The sequence below is a fragment of the Echinops telfairi genome, unplaced genomic scaffold (assembly GCF_000313985.2).
Source record: "Echinops telfairi isolate 266 unplaced genomic scaffold, ASM31398v2 ScPeMD7_7407;HRSCAF=8445, whole genome shotgun sequence".
NCBI lineage: Eukaryota > Metazoa > Chordata > Mammalia > Afrosoricida > Tenrecidae > Echinops > Echinops telfairi.
Window position 1 is genome coordinate 5561847 of NW_022111307.1, and position 6610 is coordinate 5568456.

At 48.4% G+C, this 6610-nt stretch overlaps 1 long non-coding RNA gene across 1 annotated transcript in view; it reads left to right on the top strand.

Annotated features, from left to right (window-relative positions):
• Positions 1 to 2982: 2982 nt before the first annotated feature.
• Positions 2983 to 6610, top strand: part of LOC123522419 — a 16921-nt gene continuing 13293 nt past the window's right edge. The window contains exon 1 of the long non-coding RNA XR_006680690.1: positions 2983 to 3267. This is a non-coding gene — a long non-coding RNA (uncharacterized LOC123522419). The remainder of the gene's footprint in view (positions 3268 to 6610) is intronic.

Consider the following 6610-nt stretch of genomic DNA (forward strand, 5'->3'; position numbering starts at 1 on the left):
AAGCTTTCTACTCCCATAAAGATTTACAGCCTCAGAAACCATTAAGGGCAGCTCGGCCCTGTCCTGTAGGAGTTGTTATGAGTCAGGATCAGCTAGATGGCAGTGAGTAAAAGGCTTAAAAATGAGCCATCCCTGTAAGATATGATAAAATAATAATCATTTATAAACTATCAGGGGTCCGGGGGAGGGGGCAAAATGAGGAGCTGACACCAAGGACTTAAGTAGAAAGCAGGTGTTGTGAGAATGATGAAGTCAACATATGTACTAATGTGCTGGACACAAATAATGTATGTACGGATTATGATGAGTTGTATGAGCCCCTAATAATATGATTATTTACAAAAATTATTTTTGTTGCTACTTCAAAAAAAAATGAACCATCTCAGAAATGGGAAATAAAGGCCTAAAGAAAATATAGGAGCAGAGTGCATCCTTGGGACTCAGAGTCCCTGCCCTGGGAACCTCCTGGATCTAGGAGACAGAGAGAGACTTGTAACACCAGAGCCATTGAGAGACAGCAAGAAGCAGTGGCAGCAGGTAAACAACAGAACCAGCAGATGACAGGAGATGGCGTGGTGGGCTTCCTGGCTTACAAAGAGAGAGGCACATTTGGGCAGGAGGATTTCTGGTGGCTGGAGTCAAAGAGCTTTGTAACACTTGAAAAGCAGGGCAGAGGTAGACCTTCTCAAAAGAACCTAAGGGCCATGGGGCCAAGGGCCTGATCAGTCAAAAGCCAGAGAGAAGTGTGCGTGTGGACACAATTGAGAAGGGTCTATCTTTATTGAAGGACTGTGTTCTGAGTAATTGCTGATCCTGAACTGTAACCTGTTCCTTTTCCAATAAATCCCATAATCGTGAGTATTGTTTGTGGGTTCATTGTGGCCACTACAATTCATTATGGAACCAAACAGAGAAGTAGTGTGTAGGGACAGCTAGCATTAGTGTCCAAATGGGAAGAACGTTTGGAGAGAGGAGGTATGTATGAGCCCTGCTTCATAGGAAGCAGCCTTGCACTGATGCTGATGATGCTTTCTCCCCCTCCTGAAGTCTGAGAAGGCATGGTGCCCCTGCCACACCATTTTTACAGACCACCTCACCATCATATTTCATCGCTCAGAATAGTCCCAGTGGTTAACTGTAGGATGAGCTCTTTGTGATTATGAGCCACGTTACTTTTTCAGACATCTCTGTGGGCATGGACCTGCATGTGTACACCAGTGAAGGACAATTTCACAATTACTACAAAAGAAGGTAGGCTCTTTAGTACTCACTCCAAGTCTGATGAGTTCTCCTGGCTCCCAGCAACTTATCTGGACCCTCAAAGGGATTGATAGTCAAGCAAACAGGCCATTTTTAACAGATGGCCTTGACGGGGCTTCTTGAATGTTGAGAAGGAACATGTCTGAGGCTCAATAACACAGTGAGGATTTAGAATCTGTCCTGAGGACTGCGCAGCCCTCGGCTAGGAGCATTTCTTGATTACTCCTTGGTGTCTGTCCTCTTGACACATCTTAGGGACAGTCTGCCTCTGGTGGTTTTGCTGAAATCCTAGAAGGTGACAACTCAAAATTGAGAGGGTGCCAAGCTCAGGGTCAGGGCAGGTGATGTGGGAGCTTGTCCCTTTCTGCATTGGGATTGTGCAACTGGTGGCCAAATGACTTGGTAGATGAAGCAACTGGCTGAGCCTCAAGGACTCGGATTCTGGTGGAGGCCGAGGCAGGGGGAGGATGGTACTGGCAAAAAGAAAGGGTGAGTGGGGTGGGGAGGGGCGCCAGGAGGTAGGCAGGGCCGTGGGAGCAGCCTGGCTTGAGTAGGAGTCCAACCCTGGAGCTGCCGTTCATTACTTCGGTGACCTCGCTAGAGATTTAACCTTGCTGAGCTGCAGTTTTCTCATCTGTTCAATGTGGGCCATAAAACCTCTCATCCGTTCAATGTGGGCCATAGAGTTTGTGCTACCCTCCTGCGGAAGGCTGTTCAAATTCACTCAATGGCAACTCGGGAAAACCGGCCTGGTGACCTACCTCTGCACCATCAAGATCATGGACAAAATCCTAAGGAGCACAGTTCTACTAGGAACCGTGTGAGGTCCCCGGGAGGCAGAGTTGCTCCCCGCAGTGGACGAGTAGACTGTGCTGACATTTGCCAGATGTTCAGAGTAGAGCTTGGTACAGGACTCGCTAACAATAAAGGAGACTGGACTAACCCTATAATCCACTGACATTGGGGACACCTAGAGGTGCCACAAAATAGATCATATTAACTCTTTTATTTCATTTCCATTGCTTGTTGAGCCAGTTCTGACTCATAGCAACACGGTAAGACAGAGTCAAACTGCTGCCTACGGTTTCTGAGTCTGTAAATCTCTACGGGAGCAACGGTTTCATCTGTCAGAGGAAATATGGCGGGATGAAGGGAGGGGGCACCTTAGCTTTGTCACCTTAGTTTTATATAACCTTTTTGAGCCTGGGCTTACTAATCAATAAAAGGACTATGAATCATTACAGCATCATCATTGGAGTCTGATGAATACAATTCATGCGACTAGATTGTACATGTAAAGAATGTGGTCAGGGCAAATATTTCGATACAGATACTTACTACAACTAAAAAAGAAGATTGTTGGAGCATTAAAGGCGGCAGTACACTTCACACACGGGGCATTAGGTAACATCTGGGGTTGTCATTCAGTTGGAGAGAAGAAATACAACGGATCAAAAATAGGCAAAGGATCCATCTAGCTGATGCATACAAACAATGGCAACAAAGAGAAGTTCGTTGGACATGTTTGGCAACAGGAGAGACAGTGATCAGGTGGCAAAAGAACCAATCGTGTTTGCCGTTCCTTGTGCCCCGGGCCAATCGAAGGGCCTCAGCCAGGCAGTGTCCTGGATAAGGCGAGGGTCAGAGGGTGGGGCGGCCCAGAGGCACAAAGCTGAGTCCCCACCAAAAGGAGTGCCCTGACACAGGGCTTAGGACGAGGGGTGCAGCAAGCAGGTCCCCCAAGAAGGGGTCCAGTCCACAAGTTTAATCTTCAGGGCCAGCTTCCGGGGTGCTCCAGCAGGGCTGCACACACAAATGGGCCCTGTACTTGCTCTGATTTTTTTTTTTCCGTCACCATTTTGAAATTCTGAATACCTTTTTGAATCGTGTCCGTTTTGCTACGGGCCCTGCAACTATGCAGCCAGCCCCGCTGTTCATGGCTGCACGTAAGAGGAGCCGGGTGCTGTAGGCGTTCATGGGCCAGAAGAGAGTCCTTTCCAACTGAAGGTGGGCAAGGGATGGGGGGTGGAAGGGGCGCCGTGGATTTGACCCTGGGGATGGGCAGCATTCCGGGCGAGCAACGGGATCGCGGCAGGCTGGGTGGAGGGAATATGTAGGCCAAGTCAAGAGGTGGGAAAGACGGATGGTGTTTAGGGAATGGGAAGAAATCTCTGAAACGTTGAGCCCTATGTTTAGGTACCAGAGTAGGACCGTGCTCTGCTGGCCTTTTGAGGGCCATCTGTGTACTTTTCCACTCGGAGCCGTTCAGGCAAGCCGAGAAGCCAAGTCTAGCCGCAGCACATGCGTGAGGTCCAGGGGCAACTGGGGAGTGGGGCGGCAGCTTGAAAAGTATCAAATGGACATTCCTAATCGCGAAATAGGACTTTTGAAATAAGACTGAAAAAAAGAAAAACCACCAATAAAAAGGTCAACTAATCAATCAGAAGAGAAAATCCAGTCTCGAATTCCCGAGTCTCCGGGTGTGGATTTGCCTAGCAGGCAGGTCGTGGAGCGCGCATTCCCACCAGCATCTAAAACAAACGGTGTGAGCATTATCCCTCAATATTGTACCTACAGTGATACTTAGGATGGCACTGATGAGAAGGAAAAGACACCCTTTCTCCCCAAAGCTCAAAATCTGTCTTCTCCCTTCTCACTGCCTTCCAGCCGGTACTGACTGGTAGCAAGCCTATAAGACGAGAGACCTGCCCCATGAGCAACTTTACAAAAGTAACTATTTACAAAAAGCCCCGTCTTTCTGCCAAGGAGCTGCTGGTGGTTTTGAACTGCTCACCTTGTGGTTTGTAGCCCAAAGCGTAACCACTACACCAGAGCTCCTGTCTACCACCTTATTACCCAAATATTTGAAGGTCAAGTTTTATAATTTTCTATTAACAACGTGGGCCGTGACTAGCAGACCAATATATATGTTGATTTCTTCCCCTTTGCTTTGTATAAATATTAAACTTTTCCACTTGGTCAGCGAACTCTGGTCTTTTTTCCCCCAATATCTTTCCCCATGGCTTCAAAAAGTTTGAGCTCATCTGCTAAGTTACACAGAATGGTGAGAGAGTAGTTGGTAGGTTCAGCTTGGGCCTGGTTCCCAGTTGTCTCCTAACCTGCGTGGCCATGTGCCTGGGCACTGCTGGGACCTGCCTCGAGGAGACCAGGTGTCTGGGCCACAGGAGCCTTGAGGGGAGACAGCCTCCCCTGGGAAGCAGCAGGGTCTGACAGGAAGTAAAGCCTTTCTTCCTGGTCAAAGGGAACAACAAAATCGTGGCTCTCACCCAGATTTGTCTCTTAGCCTAGCCCTTCTTTGAATTCTGTTTCAAGGAAGAGCTTTAAAAAAAACGGGTTGTTGCTGGCCAAACTCAGGAAGTTCAAGCGTTTCTGTCTGGATGCCGCTCAGAAAGGCAAAGAGGCGCCTCTCACATTCTACCTAGAACTGCCTTGCTGACACCCTGTCCTCTGGGGCTTCGGCTGGGCAGGCAAAGGCACTGTGCAGGGTCCAGGGCAAGGATCGGTCATGCCTCTGAGCTGCTGGTGGTGCAGAGCAGCGGTTCCTGGGGCAAGATCGAGCACTGCCTAGGATAGGCAGCGGTGCCCTGCAGAAGAGCCAGATTTTCACCCTTGGCGTTTGAATGCTAGTAGAAAACAATGGTGACTCACTGTACATAGCGAATCTGCAGGATATTTTGAGAACTGAACAGAGAGCATGGAATTTTAACCAAAATGTATGAAGAGCTATGCATTCCTTAAGGTGGAACGTTCCCACCAAGAGAAACCACATGGACATGGGGGTTGTAGGCAAAAGGACTGTTGGCATTATCTCTTGGTGAAAAATCCAAAACTAACAAACAGTTCAAAGTTAGTTTACTGTCTGATGTAACAAAATGCAGGTCCAAAGTCTCTGTATGCCCCCTGTTAATGAGCTCAAAGATAGGTTTATAGAAAAGTTATTAACCAGACAACCCACAGCCTGGGGCTATGGGGTGACCTGGAGTGGGTGGCAGTGGGACTTAGATACCCCCTAATCGCCCTCTCTATCTCTCCTCTCTTCTCTCCTCTCTTCTCCCACTTTCTTTGCCCCTCTCTCATTGTATACACACACACACAGACTTCAAAGAGTTCATGGAAATTTTGAATGAAAAGGTAATGGAATTTTTGCACAAACATTTTAAAGCCCTCTGGTGGTAACGGAGGAGCCCTGATGGCATGGTGATCATTCACTGGGCTGCCCACCATGAGCTCCACTGTTAGGAACTACCAGCTGCTCTGCGGGAGACAGATGAGGCCTTCTACTCTAGTACAGAGTCACAGGGTCAGAAACTCACAGGGGCAGTTCTACTCTGTCCGACAGGGTCACCATGAGTCAGAATTTACCTGATGGCAGTGAGTGAGTGGGTAACCCATTGGTCTGTTGATCCCAAAGTCAGCAGTTCTAAGTCACCAGCCAGTCCTTGGGAGAGAGACTAGGTTTTCTACCACCTAAAAGCTCCAGTCTCAAAAAGGCACAGGAGTACAGTAGTTATAGCCTGTGCTATGGGGTCACTGCGAGTTGGAATTGACTCGATGGCAGTGATGTGTGTGTGTGTGTGACACATAGTGGGTTGCACATTGGGCTGCTAGCCAAACAATCAGCAGGCCAAAACCACTGAGCCTCTCTACAGGAGAAACGTGAAGCGTTCGACTCCCATAGAGATTGACCATCTCGGAAACCACCCGGGGTGGTTCTACTCTATGAGTCAGAACTGATGGGCTGGCAGTGAATTTGGTTTAGTTTTGAAGACAGATACCCCCAGCTGGTGTTGCTGGCCATGGACTTGATTCTGGCTTCTGGGAAGCCTACCTATTGCAAGGTGAAATGGTGCTCCACAGAGAGTTCAAGACCGTTGAAAATGTCAAGAGGCACAGCTTGACGCTGACACACATGGGGTCACCCTGGGTGTGTACCACCAGCAAGTTTTGGACGGGGCAAGGTAGGGATGGGGTGCAGTGGGAAAGAGGGCAGGGGTCACATTCTTCCCCTCCAGCCATGGTACGCAGTGCTGTCTAGTGGAAATGAAGAGAGATTCTAAATCGGCCCGCCTTTGCCTCAGGAGGGTTTGTCGGCGACACCTGCAAGCTCAAGCTCTGAGACAGACGGCAGGAGCAGCTAGCTGGCAGCAGTTGCCTCCAGGAGGCAGCTAAAGCTCTGCACGTTTACAGCAAACACACATTGTACTTTACTATTGAAAAGTGTGAACTCTCTGATATGTGTTTTAGGAAGAGGCCTGCTTCAAGATTCACTGAGTAAATTAGTGAATTGCCCAAAAGATACAAACAGAAATAAAAAGGAAGATAAAAATGC